The sequence below is a fragment of the Dryobates pubescens genome, chromosome 6 (genome assembly GCF_014839835.1).
Source record: "Dryobates pubescens isolate bDryPub1 chromosome 6, bDryPub1.pri, whole genome shotgun sequence".
NCBI classification, from domain to species: domain Eukaryota; kingdom Metazoa; phylum Chordata; class Aves; order Piciformes; family Picidae; genus Dryobates; species Dryobates pubescens.
Genome location: NC_071617.1, coordinates 20,980,705 through 21,002,882, shown reverse-complemented (window position 1 = coordinate 21,002,882; position 22,178 = coordinate 20,980,705). Strand labels below are relative to the sequence as shown.

At 41.3% G+C, this 22,178-nt stretch overlaps 1 protein-coding gene across 1 annotated transcript in view; it reads left to right on the top strand.

Annotated features, from left to right (window-relative positions):
• Nucleotides 1–2,367: 2,367 nt before the first annotated feature.
• The window catches only part of PLEKHG1 (pleckstrin homology and RhoGEF domain containing G1), a 147,981-nt gene continuing 128,170 nt past the window's right edge, over nt 2,368–22,178 (top strand). Inside the window, exons 1-2 of the mRNA XM_009897061.2 lie at nt 2,368–2,404; nt 18,349–18,424. The gene's annotated coding sequence lies outside the window, so the exon portion shown is untranslated. The remainder of the gene's footprint in view (nt 2,405–18,348; nt 18,425–22,178) is intronic.

The window sequence follows — 22,178 nt, the reverse complement described above, 5'->3', positions numbered from 1 at the left end:
TATCTGTAAAAACTAAGAAATCCTCTGTCTTTTTGTCAGTGACAGATCTGCATTTTAAGTCTTACAACTGTCTCCCAGACAGGTAGTGACCAAGGTGAATACAAGTTCCCATTTGGGACTTAACAGCCATGATCAATTAACAGCCCCTGATAAATCTTTGGGACTTCCTTTTCCATTGCCTTGTCTGCACTCATGTAGATACGTGCAGAATGAAACCAGAGCAGGTTTGTTAAATCTTTGTTCTGGCTTGATAGCATCTGATATATCACCTTTCCCTGACCATTCTGAAGCGGTTGAGCGTGAGTTGTTCAGTATAACTTAAACTTGCCTGAGGGCTGTGATGAATTATACCTGATGCCTGTGACCTGGTTGGCTTTTGCCACTCCTAGAATTTACTAAGAGACAGGACTGCTGGAAGCTTAGGATAGCACAGCATGCAGCTTTGATGAGGACTGGGGCGGTTGGATAGTGGCACAGCAGTTATTTGAGAGGTGACTGGGAATGCCTGCTGATTAGACAGTGATACAGCAAAGGAGACTACAGTCCTCTTAGCTCCCTCTTGCAAATCTGCCCCTCAGAATCCTCTCCAGTCCATGCCCAGAGAACTCCCCTTGCAAATCACCTGCTCTGGGGTTGCTGCTCTCTGATAGCAGCAAACCAAACCAAATGCAAGGGAGAATAGTGGGCCAGTTGAGCTTGAGAAAAATAATCCAGGGACTGCTTGGTGATCTCATAGCAGTTAGCCATGGGCTGAACTTAGTTTATTGCCTAAAAAACTCCATGGTTATTACTCCTTACTTGAATGGTAGTTTAAAACAATTAGCCTAATTATTGTGGAACATTGTGTTTTAAAAGGCTCAGCTGAAAGCAGAGAACCACAAGATTTCCATGTAAGTAGTAAAAATTCTTTTAATAATGTAGATGAGCCAGAAGAAAGCAAAGGTTATATTTGGTTATATTGAAGGAGCTTCCTTTAAGTTGAAGTAGGATCCCGTGATCAGATGAGCTCATCTGCCATCTGAGCAACTCTTACTAACCCTGTTGAAGAGTAACTTGGCTGCTGCTGAAAGCAGCTCTTCGTTGTGCTCTTAACACCTCTGATCTGATCCTGCATTTTTGTGCATGTGGACTCACCACAAAGCATGCAGCAAGAAAAAATGCTTTTAATGGGCATGATCTTGCAGCCTGTAAACAAAACCTCCTAAACACAAACTAAAGGCCTCTTCTGACATTTCTTAATACTCATCTGAATAATCAATTTAAGCTAAAAAGAGGCAGCTGAGCTTTGAGAAACAAGCAAATCTCCCAAGCTCAGTAAGCCTGTTTGCTGTGCAAGCAATTGAATTTATAAAATAAAGCAACCAGATTTACTTTGAGTGCTTTAGAATGCCCTGTCAAGAGAAAGGGGGTAAGCATCCTGCATTCTGGAAGGCTTGGAATGGTTCATCATTTACTTGGTGGCTTTCATATGAGAAGTATGGAACTACTTGTGACTTTCTTCCACAGCAGAGTGATTGAAAGCTGTCAAGGTTGAAATTAACTGCCTACTTCTAGCCTTATAAACTAAAATACTGCAAAGAAAATGTCATTGGAAAAAAGATATGGCTTTGGAAGACTGAAACCTTTTGGTTGGTTGTTGGTTTATTGTTTGTTTGTTTTGTGGTTTTTAACTTTTTGCCCCCAAAAGTGTAGGTGCCAGCATTTTCAGGAATAAAGGCAGTAATAAAACTTTCTGGGGAGAATAGATAGGAAATATAGAAGACTGCAGTCAACCGTAATGCTTTAGAAAGGATAATGAAGTTGTGCTTAAGGATCAAGGCTTGTGAGGAATTTAGGACCTGAGCTGTCAACATAATTTTGCTAGCTTTTCTAGCTTTTTAAAAGCCTAATTTGTGAAAATTGCAGCTGGTCTGTGTGATTTTTATTTTTTTTTAAATGAAATAATTTTGTTTGTGGAGGATCCAAGCAGCGCTGCTATGTGGAAAAGTAAGTGATCTCAAAGATGTTTACTTCTGCATGGAGCCATTCCCAGACAAAGAAGGAATCAAACCCTCTCCCTAGAAAGATTAAGTTCAGTCAATTACTTCTCTACAATATCTTGTTCTTTTCTTATGTTGACAGTCTTTATACTAGCAACCACTTACCTTAATCATCTTATTCCCATTCTTTATATCCACTATTTGTTTCCCAAAGCAAGCAGCATGCAAAGTCCTGCTGTATTTGAAGTACTTGAATTTTGTAGTAAAATTGGGAATAAGACATTTTGAACTTTGTAGTCTGTGATTAAAAGTTTTAGCAGCTGTTGTTGCAAAGACTTAAATATGCTTCCAATTTTATTTTCTTCTTTACACAGGTATCTCATCAACTGGGAGGTAGTTGAATACCTGCAGGACTCAGGCATAAAGTAGGTATCCTAGCATTTTATTTGATATTAATGATTTTACTTAAACATATAATTACTGGAATGGTTGTGTGCTCCATGGCATTAAAATACATGAAGGAGTATGTTCTGTTAAACAGGGGCATAGGTCCAAAACCCCCACACTTAATAATATTGCTTTGCAAAGCAAATGAGTGTACCTGTCCCTGCCAATTAAACTGTATCGTGGGAGGAATAATTAATTTAGATTCTAGGCAAGGAGCAAATTGCAGATTTTTTTAATTTTACTTTTTTTTTAATTTAGGCTGCCTGGGGGTTACCCAGGTTAAGGTTACATACAATTTCCTAGCCTTACACCCTTGTGCATTGTATGGATGTAGCTGTTGCTTTCACAGATCCCCTCTCTCACCAATCAAATCTGGGATATGCGTTTTAAGTATGTGTTGGGGTGTCTTTACAAGTAGCTGTTCTGTTTATGGCTATTTATATAGCTGTTTATAGCTGTACAATAGCTATTCCATTTATAATGGCTTTTCTCCTATTATGAGGACAGATTCTTTTGCTTTCCCCCAGATTCTAACTCAGAACAGATAAACTTGTGCTTCTTTTCAAGTGAATGTGAAATGCAGTAAAACTGAAGTGACAGGTTTCTGTATGTTTAAAAACATCTCTTAAGAGTTTGCTGAGCCACAGCCAAACTACCAAAAAACACACAACGAAAACCCAACCCAAACAAACAAACAAAACAACCATAAAACCATTAACATGATAACTGGTGCAATTAAGTCCTGATGATGCAAAAAAATGCTGTGATGTTTGAGATCATATGTATGTGTAGAATTCTTAGAAGAAAGGAAAATCTCAGAGGGGAAAATAATGTTAGGTTACATTTCCCCAACTGCAGTAAGCAAACCACTTCCAAGTGGAACACAAAGGCAAGTCCTAACCACTGGCGTGGAAGGCAACAAATCGTAAGTGGTGCAAGCTGATGACTGCAGGGGCAATAGGAAGGACAGAGGTGAAGAGCTGATAGATGGAGATGGAGCTCACCTTACATATGAGGAGAAGGCAGAGGTCCTACTGCATGAAGAGATGTGTGAGAATGAGTAGAAAAAGAAGTGTGCTGAAAAAGTTGGCGGCCGGGGGAGTGAAGGCTTCTCTCTTGCCTGTGCACAGTAGTGCTGCCGAGGGCAACTGAGCAGGCTGTGTGGGAACTCCCCCAACACACAAGGCTCTTGTATGTGACACAGGTCTTCTGGTGTGTAGGCAATACCCATGTGAAATGTTCATCTGCCTGCAGTCTCCTTGTCACACATGCCCTCTCAGCGGTAGTCACCTCAATTACCTTCAGAGGTAAAAGTTCCCACAGCTTGTCCATGTTGCTAACTCCTCAAAAAAGTGGGTGGTTCTTCAGATACACTAGATTACAGTGCTGTAAAGCTTGACCTTTAAGCCTCTATCATTGCTGCAGCAATGATTGTAGTCTATCGGCCAGCTGACATAAAACTGTAGGTATTTGGTCAGTTCACTGGAATGCTATTTTTAGCATAAGCAAACAGAAACCAGACTGGCTCATGATCTGTCTGTTGGGGAAAAGGAGGTAGAAGGATGGAGACAGGGGAAGAGACTTCTCTTCTTGAAGATTTTTCCTGTTAGTCACAGCACTGAGCAAAAACAAACTCCATATGGAACAGATCATGTAGAGCCTTAAAACATATTTGCAGAGACTGTACAGTTTCTTAAATGAACTTGGAGTACTCTGTGGTTTGGGGGTTTTGTTCTTATATTTCCCACTTGAAGATGTGCATCCATTTTCAATTGTTTTAATTTGGCCCAAGTTAAATGCTTCAACTAGTAGTTTATTATAAGTTTTGAACAATATAGTCCCTGATTCTCCTAATGGGAAAGACTTACAAATGCTTTTCTCCCAGTAGTTTCATTGGGGAGTTTTTTGCTGCCTCTTTTTAATTGGTGTGCAAATAAAGGCCAATGTTTTGTACCCAGCACAAGGCCAGTGTGATGTAACATGCTCAGTTGGATATGAAATTCAGAGATGGAGCAGCCATGCAGTGCAGGAGGTCTGACCAGTGACCAGGGCTTAGAGGTGCTACTAGTCAACATTTGAAATTGCTTGCCCTTTCCCCATTTGCCCCATCCAAAATATTAACCAAGGAGTTCAGCCTTCTGTGATCTGTCTTTCTCGCCTGATTGGACAGTGATGTTTCCCCAAGAAGAAAGGATGGAGGAAGACTTATCTCTTGGTGATAATTATGCTCCAATTCTGCAATGTGAATAACTATTATGTGTAAAAGGGCTGTCATTAAAACACTTTAAATTTTTGTTTTTCAGTTGAGAAATTAATATTGCCTCACTTATTTAATAGTAACCTTCAGTTTGAGATGTGGCCAAAATTAATTCATAAAGGTGTTAATCTTTTAAAATTCATCAGGGGCCTGAAGCAGGTTTAATGGGCATGTTGGGAAAGAGGTCTGGGCTTCTGAATGACAGAATCTGCTCCTAACAGAGCTGGTTTTGTTGGGTTGGTTTTTTTTAAAGGATTCTAGTGAAAAAAAAGTAAGATGAGGGCACTTAAACTTCCGACTTTTCTGAGTTACTGCTGTAATTCCTTGTTTTGACAACTTTAAACTGAGAGCTACTCTGACCTCCAAAATCTACTCCTATTCCACGTGTTGTATATTAGCATGAGTAGAAGAAGAATGGTACAGAACAAGAATAACAGATCTTTACTTCATGTGATGTATGGAGCAAGATTTTACAGGAAATCAAGGGTTTTGTTAGGGCTCAAGAATAAGGACCTCTGAACACGTACAAATAATGCAAGGTTTATTTCAGTGGTTTCTCTGTGTCTTACAAAACATTAAAATAAGATAGAAAGTAACTGTAAACTTACCTATTTCAAAGAGGATAGCCAGGCAGACTGCCAGGAGGCAGGTGTAGTCTCTAAAACCTCTTTGAATTTGCTTCTCACAGTATTCAGGGTGGACCGGCCTCCGCACTTCGGCAATTCGGACTCCTTTGCAGAAGTTTAACACCAATGTTATACATTAGGTCATTGAACGTAATGCCTGTGGCGAAGGGGAGAAGCTGGTGCAGAGCTCGGCGAAGCGGGGATAGGGTTCCCGGCCGGCCGGGGAGGCTGTACCCTGCGAGCGAGGAAATCTGCAAAGCAGAGCGCTTATTCCCCTCCCTGCTTGAAAACAGTAGCCGAATTTCCCCCCTAGCCCCCCCTTCCCTTCTTCTTCCCGGGACTGTAATCCGACTGCTCTCTTTGGCTCGGCTCTACAGACAAGTCCGAGTGGTTGTTCTCTCTCCCCCCCTTTCCCAGCCTCCGGGGGAGGAGGAGGAGGAGGAGAAGGGGAGCGGAGTCAGCTGCAGCCCGGGACCGGGCCGGGCCTCTCTGGGGAGGGGCTGAAGCAGCAGCTCGTCTCCGGGAGCTGCATGGAGGAGGGGAGTTTCAGACTCCCCTGCCCGGTCGGGAGGAGGAGAAGGAAGTTTGGAGATTAAGCCGAAGCCCGAGCGCACAGAGGCAGCCGGGGCGCGGCCACAGGCGCTGCAAGAGGGACAGCCGGCAGCGCCGCTGAATGAGTTTCGGGGGGGATAACCTCTCTCACTGCCCGGACTGAGCCCTTGCGCCTGTATTTCAAGCAGAAGGAGGAACGGGTGTGCGAGGGCAGAGAACGGTGAGAGGCTGCGGCCGGTGAGCACGGGGGCTTTGTTCGCACGGCGCAGCGGGGCGTGTGGGACGGCGGCAGCTCCTCGTTCTCCCCGGGGCGGGGGGTGGGTGGTCGCTTGGTGAGGCACCTGGGGTCCTGCGACCCCATGAATCTACCGGGACGGGCCACGGGGACACCACCTCCCAGCCCCCGGGGGTCTGCTGGCCAGCGGGTGTTTTGTGCCCGCAGCTTTTGTGTGAACCCCGACGTCCCCTACTTCCCTCCCCGCCTCTGGCAGCCGGCAGTAGCCGGCACCGTGCGCCGGGCTTTCATGGGGGCTCCGGCAGCGACCGGCTGCTGTTTGCTTTGCCCACCCAAGCGCTTTGTGTTTGGCCGCTCCACCGGAGCAAAGGGGCAGCCAGTGCGCGCCTGGGCTGCGCCGTGCTTGCGGCACGCCGGGCTTAGTCCGCGTCTGAGGAGTTCGTCGAATCTTTTGGGGGAATGAGGAGGTATTTCTTTCAACTTACGATAAAATCGCATAGTGTCTCAGGTTTTGCGCAGATGCTTTATCAAGCTTGTATTTTCTGGTAAACCGTTCCGGAAAATCCCCTGGTTTTGGTGTTTTAAATAACGTTAATTGGGTTGTGTTAACTATGGCCTAAAAGGTTTAAAAATGTGATTAATCATGTCTTTAAACAGTAAGAACGTTTATTCTGGAGAGGGAATCGGGGCAGAACAGTGTCCTGCCGTTTTGTTGGACCCTGGATGCGCCTCCCCATCTCTTGCCCTTGCCTTTTCGCTGCTTTGCGGGTTGCCGTTCCAATTCTCGTCCCTCAAGCTGAATGAGAAGCCTTTTATAGCTCATCCTTCATTTAGCGTTGACAGACTTGAGACGCTATTTTCCTTCTTTCTTCACAAGCCACGGTGCTCTAGGTATGAGGGGAAAAAAGGTCCTGAAACAAACTTAGCTGTACGTTCAGCTGGCTTCTAATACTGTCTCTCTTCAGTTGGCTTTTTTCCTCCTTTAATTATTAATTGGCAGCCTTAGAAAGAGCTGTGGCCGTACTTTTTTCTTTTAATGTTTTCTGGTACTTCAGCAATTTAATAATGCTGCCTAGAGAGCTTGATGACTTATAGGTGTTTTGAAAGCTGTGTAATAAGAGCTTACTAATAGTCGTCTTCTGCTACTGTTTCATTCTTGGAGGGAACAATCTTTGCTGCTGCAGAGTTGTGGTTCAAATTTCCACAAGCGTTTGTTGCCCGTGCCTCTAGCTAAATTTATAAAGGAATCCTGTTAGCTTGTACAAAGCTAAATCTGGCTGTAGCAACTCCTGGCTGTACAATTCACTGTGGTTGGCAAGACACAATATATAGTTGAGATTTATTTTTAATTTTTTTGGGTTTTATTTTCTGGTGTGTGTGGCATGTAGTTGGCATAATTTTGGGAACTCTCTACCAATGTGTATGTGGGTGCTTTGAGTTGAAAACATAAGAGTTATGCTAAGGTTAGAAAATGTATTAATAAGGCACTTGTCTTGAAAATATGAGAAGGCAGTTTGAGATCAGCCTGTTAATGAATATTGGTATTGTTCTCAGGTCCATACAGATGCTTAGCTATTAAACTTTGACTCTCTGCTTCTCTGTGTTTTCTCAGTTGGCAAATCAGAAATGATGCAAAGCAGTTTGATAAAAGGCTCAGTTTTTGAATGTGTTCATTTGCAGGAATCCTGTGTTTTTCTCACAGACCTAGAAAGCCCTAGGTAAACAACATTGACCTGTGGCTGTACAACTGAGTACACCCCTGAAAAGACATGCTATGATTCTAATGCTTGATGTTAATGTGTCATTTTTTGTGTTGTTTTACTTAAGACTGAAAAAAAAAAAAGAGAGAGAAGAAAAGATTGGTGTATGGTCAGATTGGCTTGTGATTTATAGTCTTACTTTAATAGCATCTTCAAAGACAGCATTGGCTTGAGTTTTAAGTAACAGTAAATGTTAAGAATGTGCAACTTTGGAAATCTTCAAGTAGTGAACTTTGTTTGTTGGCAGCTCTCATGATTTCAGGACATCTGCTCATGCGTTCTTCTTTCGTGTGCAGGATGTGAGAATAAGTTTACTGTTCAAAGGCATACTTTGGGCCTAAAGTGGTTGACTGTGAGGTCTTGATATAAACTGTGCCCAGCAGAAAAGGTTTGGAGCTAACTGATTGAGCTCTTGCTACCTTCCCGAGTGGTGTGTGTGTGTTAGGGGGGAGGAGGGGGCTGTGGTTTTTTTGAGGTGGGATTTTTTGTTTGTGTGTAAAATAAGAACTTTCATTGTGACTAAAATGTCAAAGCTAGAAGGAAAGTGAAAATGACAGTTTACTTACTAAACAAGTAATTTAGACAAATCATGAGTTTGTGGTACTTCTTGCTGGTTATCTGTGTAAGTTGGTATGGTTGAACCTTTTACTGATGTGATTCTTTTGTGTGGCACTGGTGTTGGTGTTTTTGCCAAGTCATCTGGAGCAGTGTGTGTGTTTGAAAGCTTCCTCATGGGCATTTGGCTTGCCATATACCTGTTGTCCTCTGCCTTTCCTACACTTGTGATTTCTTGGCTCCAATTCAGGAAAGGCTTTGTAAGGCCTGATAACTAGATAAAGTTATAGCAACTGATGAAGGCACGTACTTGAAGTAGTGCTTTATTATCTCTGAATGCAAATTCTGCAGTGCAAAGCTGATCTGTTTTCTGTAACTATATAACAGTAACAGAGCTGTGTGATAGTGACTTCTGTCTTTTTACCCTACTAAAAATATTGGTAACAGGGATAGCTGAAGCTCTGTGATAGCATCACCCAGACAGCTTGTAAGAACTGTGTGAGTACTTTTGACATCAGACCAAAGATGGGACAAACAGGAACACCATTACCAAATCTCCTGTTAGTAATTTTGAAGACTGCCTCCATAGATAAACCCAAGATATCATTGTTAAAAAAAAAAAAAAAGTAATATCACTATTAAAGGTTTTGTGTAGAGGTACCATCTAAGTGTGCCATTAATATTTTAGAAAGACCAAAGCAATTCCTAGGGGAGGATACTATAAAATAGGTGAACTCAGAATGAACATGTGTTTTGTTTTTAAGTATCTTAATAATTTTTTAAAAGAAGTCCTAAATATCAATCTTTTAACAGATATTTAGCTCACTTAATTAAGTATGCCAAAAGACTAATTCAGCTGTTGAATATTTATTTGTTTGTTTCCCTTATGCTCAGTTGCCACTCCAGCGACAGCTGAATGCCAGTAAGTTTTTCCAAGCCAGTTCAGAGCTGTGGTTCTTGGTCATTGGAGAATGAGGTTGTGAAGAAGAGAGGTGCCTCATTGCTGGGTGCCAGCTAGAGGTGTGATGCTCATCACGGCTCTGTCATGTAGCTGTACTAGGTCAGGAAATAATTGAACAATCCAATCTGATGATAAAGGGAGACAGCTGCAGGGCTTTGACGAGAAGTGTTTCTCCGATTAGACATCTATAAAGCTGTGGAAGTTATAACTCGTTACAAAGGATTTAATCTGATGTGCATTTGCTTTTGTGTTCAGTCATCAAAAGGATGATCTCTGTGTTAAAGAAACACATTTAATTGATACATTAAACTAGTTATGGTTTTAAGTTACTTTGCTATGATTTTCTCAGACAACAGGCATAGTGCTCAGATGGCATATGAAAAAATGCAAGCTAGTAATATTCATGTCTGCTGAGGACATTTGGAGTAGTTGTGATTATATATGGTGGCCCTCTTATACTGAACTGGAATTTTTGCTTCTGGGGACAATGAAGGTGACTAACCACCACTTAGTCAAAACAGCATTTTGCTTTTGTAGTGTTAAGAGGGAAGGAAAAAAAATAAAAAGAAATTATTGCAGCCCTCAGCAAAGTCTGAAGTGGCAGAAAGACTTGTAGAACTGTTGCTGAATGGTTAGTTTTGAGAACCTGCATTGCTTTGGTTGCACAAGAGGAGTTCTAGTTTGTAGGACTGGCAATGAGGAAAAAAAGTGGAAGGAAGAATTACTCTTGTACGCTGAGAGTGCAGATGTGCATCCTATAGTTTATCCCTTCCACCCCCCTTTAAAAAGAAAAAAAAAAAAAAAGAAAAGAAAAGAAGCAGCAGCTAATTTAATAGTTGATTATGCCTCTCATTCTGGGACACTGACCAAAACCAGCTAAAGAGCTGTGCTGCACCACCAATCCCAAACAGTGTCCTTTCTACCCACTTGTGGTTCCAATTTCCCAAACTTATATGTTTCATTTATTACCCATTAATCTTAAACTACTTTTCCAGCTCCTTTTGATTTTTAAGGCCATGAAAGTCACGTTTTCCATTTCTTTTGTGTAGCTGTAATGCACAGAAGCTTTTTTCTTTGAGAGAAAAGCTGAGGTTCCTATGAGGTGTCATGGCTCCAAGGCTTGGGGCTTTAGAGAAACATCATACATTTGAGTGGGTGGGTAGAACCAGAAAACCAAGGATGCCAAAGGAGCAGAGTTGAGTGAAGAGGTAAAGTTCATTTGGGCACGCCACCAGTGGGGTGTCAACAGTTATGATTGGAAGTTGGGAGCTTTTTATGCATGTGATTAAGAATACAAGAGATGAACGTGACCTAATTAAATATAACTTCAAGTATTAGCAAAACCTGTTTGGATTAATTCAGTTTCCAAAGGAGTGTATTTGTGAGACACTGTCTCATAGTGTTCAAAGTTTCTCAAATCACATTAAGGATATAAATAATCTTTTTAGCTATTAGTGTTGTATAAGATAGATCTGTCTGATTCACCAAAAGTTGAGTTTACATGAGCTTGGCCCAAAATACATTTAACTGCAAATGTGATTACAAGTGCAGGAAAAGAAAGGGGCCTAAACAGGTTGGACTGGGAAAGGAAATGGAAGGAAGATCTATTGATACTTATCAAGGAGGCCTGAAAGAATCAGCTGTCTAAGCAAAGTTGCAAGCTGCTTAAAACTGCTGTCAGCTACTGACTGTGGTGTCAGTACTGGGGTGTCTTCTGAAGGACCTAAATATGGAGGTGGTCATTGTCTGTCTTCTTGCTAATCATGATCCAGAACATTGTTGTGCAAATACAAAGCAAGGTGTCAGTTTTAAAATTTATCTAGAAGAGAGACTTGATACATTTGGCTTGTTTGTTTTCTTCCTTCTTATCTTAGCATGAACCCCACTAGTCCTGCTTCTTAGTCATGTATGGGACCACAGGGTGGTTATGCTAGTGGAAGCTGCATGTGTGTTTTATAAGTGTAGTGAACAGGTATAGCTTGGGCTGGCACCTGTTTCCCATGCAAAATTGTGACTGAGGCAGTGCTAATTATCTTTGAATCCTGATAAGTCTTGCTTGCCTGCTCTGTCATTGAGTTTCAGATTGCAAGTGGTTCCAAGCTTTTTCCTGTAAGCACGTGTTCTGTAGAAACTTGCATGTGAGCCCTGCCCAGTTGCTTTAAAAGTTAACTTAATGTTAACACTGAAATATTTGAACATTCATATCCATTCGGACATTTCAGGATCAAGCCCCAGGCATTAGTATCATGCAGCTAATATTTTCTGCTGAGAGGATGCACGCATCCTCTCATTGGAATTACTGAGCAGACATAAAAAGGGTGTCACGGGAAGAAGTATTGAATCACCTGCTCAGTTGCTTACTCAGAGCTGTTGTAGATAAAACTTTGATACCTAGCTCAGAAAGAAGGCGGCTGTTTGGACTGCTCTCAGGAGCACTGTCAGGGCCATGGTAACAACCAGCTTCCTTTCATGGTCATGGTTGACATCTTTCAACATTGTCATCTGGATGTGGGATTCAAGGTCAGCTTCTGCCTTTAATCAGCCCGCATGAGTAGTCTCTCCTAGATTTAGTACATAGGCTCTGGCACTTGCAGTTTCTCCCATGTTCTGCTTGTGTTTGGTGGAGCTGCCTGTAAACACAGGCAAGTTTTCTTTGCCAACCTCCTGTAAACACTTCTTTATGTATTTACAAATGTTTATTCCCCTGCATGTCCCCTAAGGTAGCTGCAGTGGGTGCCGCAAGCATTGCTTTGCTATCATTTCTGCATTCCATTATCAACTTACTTCTTATTGTTGCTGTTGTTGTTTTGCTTTTGTGGATTTTTTTTTTTTCCTAGTGCGTCCAGGTTCACAGTCGAGGTCCTAATGCATTTCAGGAATACTCACTTTCTGCTGCTGCTAGTGATTTGCGGTACTTCAGTCTAAAGTAACATCATGCTTTGTGTCCTTGATACTTGTTTGTAGGAATAGTTCCTTCTTTGTAAAAAAAATCGAAAATAGATGGGTGAAATGAAGAACTACTTACTAAGCAAGTCTTTATGATCATTTATCACTTCAGTATGACTTTCTGTTTAAACTACAACTGAGTTAATACCAGCAGCAATATCATTTAATCTTGCAGTTAGGTTTGGTGCTATCCAAGATTAGTATGCCTCACTCAAGTGCTTGTGAATCTTTGTCACTGTTTACTTTCCATTTCCTTCTCATTATCCTGATAACATGCCTTGTGTGGTTGCTCAGAGCTGTCATACCTTGGTGTTTGGGTGATGTCATCATAGACTTTAGCTTGTTGCAGAAACATTAATTTTTCTGAATAAGCATTGGTCCTAGTCTATTTGAATGGTAGACAAAGATGTATTTAACAATGAATCATTAATGAATTTGAAAGGACAGCTTGCTTTATGTCATACTCTACCGGTATATGAAGTTTGTAATCTCTCTGTCAGTCTTCTGGTAATTGTCAGTCTCCCATGTTAGATGATTCTGAAGTCACGTATCTATCTTATTTTCTTTGTGCTCTGGCTGCCTTGAGGATGTTGCTGTCTCTGTAATGCAGGCAGACAGGCCCACTTGCCACTCTCCTCACTGGATTGTAGCCTTCTACAATTCTTGCCTTGTCAGGTTGGTTATGCTGTGAAGTCTGTCTTGTGGTAGGAGGATGTTTTCTCCAGTATCTCCTTCTTCTGAGCCATTAACTTCTGTTCTGAACAAACACCTGCAGCACCACATACTGCTGCAGTAGAGGCCTTTTGTTAAGCCACTGTAGAATTTTGTGAATAAGTGAAAGTGAGCAGTTCTGGAGGGCATCAGTAGTCATTTAATCTCCAAGGTTTCTTTATGATTCATAGGGCTATATCTTGGCATGTGTCTGCTTCTTTGTTGATTTAGATAACTTTGTTCCTAAACTGGTATCAGAGGTGTTTGTATGCTAGGAGAGTCAGTGCTAGGCAGATTGTTCAGTTGAGAAGGACCAGGCTTTCTGCAGACTTTCCCTTCAGGAATCGCTTTGATCTTTCATAAGTTTGCCATCAGGGAAATGCAGAATAGGGCATCAAGTAAAACCCCATCTTTCTTTTTCTATAAAGGACAGCTGTTCGCTAAGGCATCAGCCATGCTGAGTAAAGTTTGGGGCTGATCTCCTGCATTGTCACTCAGCCTGGCGATCTCTGTTACTGCAGTTTGCACTTTGCCACTTTATCTGCAGTGGAAGAGCAGTGTCTGAGTTTCAAGAAAGAATTCTAGAAATAACAAAACCACAAGTGTATGGTTCGCTGTCTTCAGGCTGGTCATCAGCCTTTGTCACTGTAGATTTTTTTGCTTCTGGGTAGTCTTTTTCATCTCTAGGAGATTTGACTGTGTGCATCATGCAGCTATTCAAGCTCCCAGAGGAGTATGAGTGCCAGGGCCATCTGAATGCCTCTTCATTGCCTCTGTCTTGTAGTGATGAGGAGTATGCTCACTGTAAGGTTCTCTTTTTCCTTTTGCTCTTTAAATCAGCGCCTGTGCCGCATGAAGAGTCCTCCTTTGTTTTTAACAGAGGATTGGTGATGCCTATCTTCTGACAATTTCAGAAAAATGTACTGGGTTGGTTTCTTCTGTTTGTTAGTTGTAAATGTTGAGTCATATCAGGAGGTGATTAGTTCTGGTACCTGGGTCAGAATTAACTTGTCTGTGCCCATACTTGCCCAACACTGACTTCTTTCCTGGGGACAATTTGGGGTCATACCAGGGAGTCTGTAGGAATTCTGGCAAAGATTCACTCTGAGCTGTTGACCTTCTCATGCAATTCAGCCTTTCTGTTGTTCACTGTTAAGAGTGCTAGAGTGAAGGCGACTCTTGGAGCACTGTATATACTTATCCTATGAAATGAGATTAATGTGTCTGGGAAAATGCTCAGCTGATTGCATATGGAATAAATCTGTTTCTCTGAGATGCAGCACATTGTCTGCCTGTTCCTCACAGTTATGTCATGCAATGAGAAGATGCTACAGTTTGTGGCCTTCCCTCAATCCTGTAATAGGCGAGCTGCTTTCCATGGTCAGAAAAGTTGGGCTTTAAGTACTGGCACATTAAAAATCATGTCAAATAAATTCTTGTTTTAGTCCTCATCACTGATGATTAAACCTGCACAGTGGTTTGCTGTCTAACACATGTGAACTTCTACTAAGAATTTTATTCTCAGCTTTTCTCAGAGGACCAGTATGTGGAACTGTTTGGCAACAGTATTTGTTTTCAAATGCTACAGTATATGTTGACACCATTTTATTATGTCAAATACGCAGTATGATCCAAGTGGTAAGGATGAAGTTGCCTGGATGTAGATGATGTGTCTTGATACTTGTAAATTAAACAAATTCACACTTGTAAGATTGTGGGACACAATTATACATAGTTGGGTTTGCTTATTTTGGTCTCTTCTAGCAGATCCAGAGTAGAGAAATTTTTAAAAGCAGGGATTTCAAAGCTTAAATCCATGGTTGGAGGGAAAAGGTTTCTTGGAGTAAAGTGATAATGTTAGCCTTTCACTGACCATCTCAGTTTGGGACCATTAGTGTGCATCACTTAAACTTCTTAGGAAAACTGTGGTGAAGATGATCTCAAAGATTTGAGAATGACATAAAGCACCCATCCTCTTAGTGAAAATTATTTTGGTTGCCTTCCATGCAGAGTATACCCAGAAAAAGAACCTTGATTTTACTGAGTTTTGGAAGATAGTTTTCAAGTTTCTGGGCTTTTCATATAGTGTTACAGTGAGATCTCCAGGTGCCAGAATGTACCAGCCAGCCATTGTGGTTCAAGTCAGCTAAAAAATGGGAATGCAGGTTTGTTTTTTTTTTCTTCATGAAGTACTACTTGTTTGGTCCTGAGTTGCTGGAACGTGTCCAGAGAAGGGCAACAAAGCTGGTGAGGCCTTTTTTAGCGCAAGCCCTATGAGCAGAGGCTGAGGGAGGTGGGGTTGCTTGACCTGGAGAAGAGGAGGATCTGAGGAGACCTTATTGCTGTCTACAACTACCTGAAGGGAGGTTGTAGCCAGGTGGGGTGTGGTCTGTTCTCCCAGGCAACCAGCATCAGAGCAAGAGGACACAGCTGCCCCAGGGGAGGTTTAGGCTGGATGTTAGGAAGAAGTTCTTCATAGTAAGAGTGACTGGCCATTGGAATGGGCTGCTCAGGGAGGTGGTGGAGTCACCATCACTGGAGGTGTTTAGGAAGAGACTGGATGGGGCTCTTGGTGCCATGGTTTATTTGATTAGATGTTGTTGAATTATAGGTTGGACTTGATCTTGAAGGTCTTTTCCAACCTGGTCTGGTCTGGTCTGGTCTATTCTATTCATTTTCTAAAAGTAATTAAGAATGTAAAGCTTTTTTTTTAACCAATGATTGCAATACATTTCTAGCTAACTAAGGCTATTTAAAAACATGCAAACTTTAAAAAGATTAAATAGAAATTGTAGGACAAATGGCAGTGTATTGGTTCATCAATCTCTTGAAGTGCTTTCTGCATGATAGTGTTTCTAGTGTAAAAGTGTCATATTCTTACATAGATGTTTGAGAAATAAAAAAATGAAATTAAAATGAAATAAAAGTGAAAATTTCATTTGCCTTATGGATTGTTATGTTATATACTATGATAGTACTAAGATCTGTAGAAACCTTCCCTGAAAAAGATAAAGATGGTTGATTGAAAAATACTCTGTAGCATCCAGTAACTTCTGCTTCAGTTGATGTAGATGTGATTATAGGACCCTGTCAGAAGTCGTTGATTCAAAGGCTTTGAAAGGTTGTTGTGTGCTCTGGGAATTAGAGGATCTCCCTCAGCTTTAGTCTAGTAATTTTGCTCTGAAACTAGGAAGCTATTATTGGTGAAATTTCTATTGAACAAGAGTGCCCTTATAGAAAGTTTAGGCTTCTTCAGGATTGTCCTATTTCTGATTTTCATCTATCTATATATTTATGTGCATACACACATATTTTGTTTCTATATGCATGCACACCTTTTATACATATGTGTATCTTTCAATGGTTGTGATTGTGTCAGTCTGTCTCTTTCTAGGATTCTTAAATAAGTTGCTTTCTCTAGCAGTAGAAATGGAGTCCTTTGCTACTCAAGGGTTTGAGACTAATGCAACTTGCATGGACTAAATGGAAAGTAGGATGGTAATTACATCTCGCTTTGTAGTTTTGTTTCACTTAATTTACAGTCTGAGTACAGTCAGGTGGTTGGGCATTTGAATGTTACAACTGCTACGGTCTGATTGCAGGACCCTGGTAAGACTAATCATGCATTTCTTCAGATTCATAGAAATGTTAGTGAAAGCTATTCTATATATTCATTCATGAACAGAAAAAAAAAGTAAGTGCAGAAAATAAAATTGTTATTGTCATTGTCACTCAGCATTATCAAAAGGGAAAGATACTCTTTTAATCTATAAATTTGCCTTGCAGCGTTGATTTATTGCTGAAAATATAGAAACTGGATGAGGAAAAATGTACGGATACTTTATTATTAAAAATACCCAACAACCCAACCCTTCAACAAAATACCCTTCAGGTGGAGTAGTTTTTGTATTAAAAGACTTCTGTAGATGAAACATTCTGCCACATTAGCAAGATTGAATTGATTATGTTAGCGTTGAAGTTGAAAGTAGACCAATATTTTTAAACAGGTTTTTGAAATACAAGATTTTGCCTGTTTATGATTTGGCTCCCCTAGACCACAAATTAGCTTGGATGCTCAGCAGGGACTCTATTTATTCTGGCGTAAGAAAAAGCATGAGGCAGAACTTCCTGGTCTCAAGAAACTGGTGATGGTAAGAGGCCTCTGCAGTGTTCCCAGCCAGCTGAATGCCTGAGGTATTTTGCCATACAGGAAATCAATTGCAGCTGAATGTGCAGTGTTTCCACTCCAAGTATATAAACAGGCCTTATGGTGATATAAAAAAATGAAAAAAACCCAAACGGTCTTATGTTCAATAGTCATGAAAGTTCAGTGCAAGAGCATTTGATACTCCGTTTCTGTGGATTCTTCACTGTCACCTTTGGCTGAGTCCCCAGGACAGAAATAGCTAAGAAGGAGAGGAAAAATAATCTTGGAGTCCTCTAGAGCAGGCAAATGTAAAGCAATGGCTTACAGAAATGAAAATAATAAAAAAGGTATCCTTGTTCAGTTCCTGGTCGACATTCCAGTCAGTATTCTGAAGCTGGGAAATGTTACAAAGTTAGCAAAGGAAATGAGTTCTTTCCCTCATTAAGTCAAGAGTCCTGCATTTTTCAGACTTCAAGGTAGGTTAATAAATTTTGCATAGCAGTTGTATCTAACTAGCTGCATTTTGTGAAGTGGTCAGAGAAACACAATTTGCGTTAGGAAATCTATCATTCTTTGTTGACTTTGTGAAAACATCTAGATAGGTGGAGGTACCAGACAGATTTCAGAAAATGACCTGTTGATCTGATTTGCTTTAATGGCTAGAGATGTGTCCTTCTGGTGCTCATTTGGGTAGAGGGTTCCAGGCATTTAACATAATTAAGTTTAAAATCAGAGCTCACAATTTCCAGAAAGATCATGGCCTGAAGCTTTCAAGATTTAGAGCTTGGGAGCTCAGCAGCGCTTCCCTGTTTTGCTACGGACTTGCGACACAACCACAAACAAACTGTGTGATACAGATTTTTAAGGATATGTAGGCAGGCACTCACAGAGGTGCTAAGACTCTTAATGGGATTTTCAGAATCACGTTAGTGTCTAATTCCTATTCAAAATCTGACCCTTTAGCCTATCTGAACCAGATGCAGTCTGTGCTACATTTCATTCATCTACTGTGAGGCATTCAGAATGGGCGGGCAGCACAGCGAGCATGGCTTAGAGGGTATAAACCGGGCTGAGTGTGGCCCCTCGCTGCGCTGCATGGTTGTGCTTCCTTGCACTTGTGCTCCTGTTTTATCTTTTCTCTAATTCCATAATTTCTGTGCTGCTTTCTGCAGGATGCCAGAGATTCAACAGAAAGGAAAGGACACTCTGCTTTGCCTCATCTAATTCATTTGGCAAGTGCTCTACCAGGTAAATTTATTTATTTATTAAATAGGAGACTGTGTTTGTTGTGTCTCTGGCTGAGGCGATTACCACTGCTGTTGAGTAAATGCACTTCAAGCTAATGATGATGAGACTGCTTAGTATGCAAATCCACGATAGGTGGCTGTATTTCATAGGCCTGAAATTTTAGTTAGTCAAGATGGTGGGTCGTCTTGATATGCATGCTACTGGGATTTTATGGTAAATAAAATTTTGTGACACTTGAGCAACTAAGGGAAGGTGAGTCTTCAGTATTAGTACCTGTTCCTGTAACTGGAGTTTTGCTCGGGATCTGTAGCTGAAGGTTTTGTTTTCTTGATTCTGCCCTTTTTGGAGGCAGAATTGTCCCTTTCATGAAGAAATCTTTCCACGGGGCTGAGGAGATCTGGGACTTCTGTGTTCTCCTTAGATTTCCTGTGTTACCATATGTCATTTTGAGAAGTAATTGATCTTTCATAGTTTATTTCTTTAGGAGTTTAATGTTGTCTATATACTCTCACTACCTGAAAGTCTTGAGGGATCTGAGGAACTTGAGACCATGAGAAAAGCAGGTTTGGATGCCATGGAAATGTAACTTAACTGCAACAACCAAGTTTACTCATTTGATTATCTGAAACAGATTGACATTGCAGAAAGTTTCATGATAGGGCTGGCAGAAGACTCCACAAAAAACATTAAATAAAAAGGTGGCTTTAGGCAAGATCACTTTCTCCCTCTGTTTCTCCTCAGTCCTGGTGCCTACCCAAAGGAGTCTTTTCTTCTTTCTGAAGAAAGTGGTCATTCAGTGATAGGCTTTATGAGTAGTATCACAGACACTGCTATTTGGAAAAACTCAGTAACTTACAAGTAACCTACTTCAGTCCTTCCAGTGCTAATCATAGAATTGTTAGGGTTGGAAGGGACCTCAAGGATCATCTAGTTCCAACCCCCCTGCCATGGACAGGGACCCCTCAAACTAGATCAGGTTGCTCAGAGCTACATCTAGCCTGGCCTTAAAAACCTCCAGGGATGGGGCTTCTACCACCTACCTGGGCAACCGGTTCCAGCATCTCACCACCCTCATGCTGCAGAACTTCTTCCTAACATCCAATCTGAATCTAACCATTTCTTTTTTTGTTTCATTCCCCCTAGTCCTATCATTACCTGACACCCTAAAAAGTCCCTCACCAGCTTTCTTGTAGTCCCCCCTAAGATGCTGGAAGGCCACAATAAGGTCTCCTCAGAGCCTTCTCTTCTCCAGACTGAGCAGCCCCAACCCTCAGTCTGTCTTCACAGAAGACGTGCTCCAGCCCTCTGATCATTCTCGTGGCCCTTCTCTGGATGTGCTCCATCATGTCCAGATCCTTCCTGTAACGGTCTCCAGAACCAGATGCAGTATTCCAGGTGGGGTCTCACCAGAGTAGAGTAATGTTGAAACCAGTGTAGCATACATCAGTTTAAGATAAAAAAAGAAAAATTGCATGATGTTAATTGCCACTCTGGCCTATGTGAGCTGCAGAGAGAATACTAATATGCTGTATTAGACCACTTATTAATAATTTTTATTATTGTCTAGTGATGTATTGATAATTGAATTTTGTTCAAATGTTTATTACTTTTTAGGTGAAGGGCAACTCTTTGTTGAATCCAGTGCTTTGAGATTGTATGCCTTTAATAGACACTAGCCGGATTGTACAGTGTTCAGCTGAAGTTTGCATCTGACAGACATTAGGGAGATCTTACTTTCCTTTGGATTCAAGGAAGAACAGTGTCTCTAAGTACGAAAACATTTTGTAGAGGCTAAGACAGGAGGAACCAGAAATTCCTCCTCAGCATTTTCTAAAAATAGAAAGATTTGAATAAGGTTGCATGTTTTAACATACATTAGAGAGAGATAATTGGCATGACCTAAATTCAGCACACTAATTGTCTGTGTTTTTTGGTGATAGTTAATTACTAGTGTATTGTTTTCTGTCCACAAATGCAAGGGGCTGCATATTTGCAGGTTTCACACAGAAAATAATTTTATTTCTTTAGCTTGAAATTGGTGCATATCCAAATGCATGTGAAGTAGAAACTGAATCACTTGCACAAATTTCCTTCCCCCCTCTCTCTGATTTCCATTTAATTTCAAATGTGCTGCTTGGCCTTGGTTTTGTGGTGCAGTGATTTTAATGTGTTTTCATGATGAGCAGAAAAGTTAAACCAGACCATCAAGCTGAGATAACATGGTGTGTGCATGTGTCCTAAGAGGCAGAGGATTTCCTAAGATTCTCTAGGATCCATGACAGACAAATGCTGACTGTGAAGTGCTTCAGAAAATTGTTGTATCAACAAAGCTGGAGTGTGTGGGAATCTATCAGCTAACACGATAAGGCATTCCAGGAGTGGATGAAGTGCATTTAGTAATTAATTAATTTAACTGGAAAAATGATAAACTTATAATATGAGAAGTGGTGTTCTGTAAAAATAATAGCTTAATGGTTTGGGCAGAATAAAGCTTTGAGTGATGGATGTTAATTCCATATCAAAAAATGACTTGTAATTTTGCCCATGTGTTTCACATGTAAGACTTAAATCTGAAGGTTTTAAGTATGTTTTAGTTCTGAAAAGCTTTTGGGGGTGGCGAGGGAGACATTTAATGAAATTCATTTATATTTTGCTGCTATCCATTTGACTTACAGAATAATTTCCCTGCTTCTGCTGGCCACACTATTCCTGATACAGGCCAGGATGCTGTTGGCCATCTTGGCCACCTGGGCACACTGCTGGTTCATGTTCAGCCTACTATCAACCAGTAGCCCCAGGTCCCTTTCTGTCTGGCTGCTCTCCAGCCACTCTGACCCCAGCCTGTAGCACTGCATGGGGTTGTTGTGGTCAATGTGTAGGACTCGGCACTTGGATGTGTCCAGCCTGTCGAGGTCCCTCTGCAGAACTCTCCTACCCTCTAACAGATCAACTCCTGCCCCCAGCTTGGTGTCATCTGCAAATTTACTGATGATGGATTCAATGCCCTTGTCCAGATCATCAGTAAAGATATTGAATAGGACTGGGCCCAGCACTGATCCCTGGGGGACACCACTAGTGACTGGCTGCCAGCTGGATGTGGCACCATTCACCACCACTCTCTGGGCTCGGCCCTCCAGCCAGGTCCTAACCCAGCGCAGAGTGCTGCTGTCCAAGCCACAGGCTGACAGCTTGGCCAGGAGTTTGCTGTGGGGCTATATAACAATATTATCTGGTTTTAATTGTTTCAGTGAGTTGGTGTTTAATTATGTTACTCTTTGGAAAGAATGAAAGTGGGCTACAGCAGCTGTTAAAATCATGACATCTCTTGCAGCAAAGGAGCAAAATTATCAGCTATTATTGTAACAAAATTATCAGCTTGATAATTTTGTTCTAGCAATCCAGGACAAGTTTCAATATACTGTGTATGCTTAAAGTCACTACACAAAAAAATTCCTTGAGCATCTGTGCATCACTGAAAGCTTTGATTAGGCCATGTCTTGAGTGGTATGAGGGCTTGCAAATCTGTGTGGGGGTGAAGAGGAATGATGCATGCTCATGTGTGAGCTTTTCTACAAGTCAGTTCTATTTTTGGTATGCAGTAGAGCAGAGGTACAGGAAAAAAGTAGGGGTTCAGTTGCAATGTGAAGTCCTGTTGGAGCTTTCCTATTGTGGGAAACACCTACTTGGTTCTTAGAGCAGTTGCATTTTGGTGTCCATGAGAATATTTGGAGCTTAATTCCACATGCTAGATTAG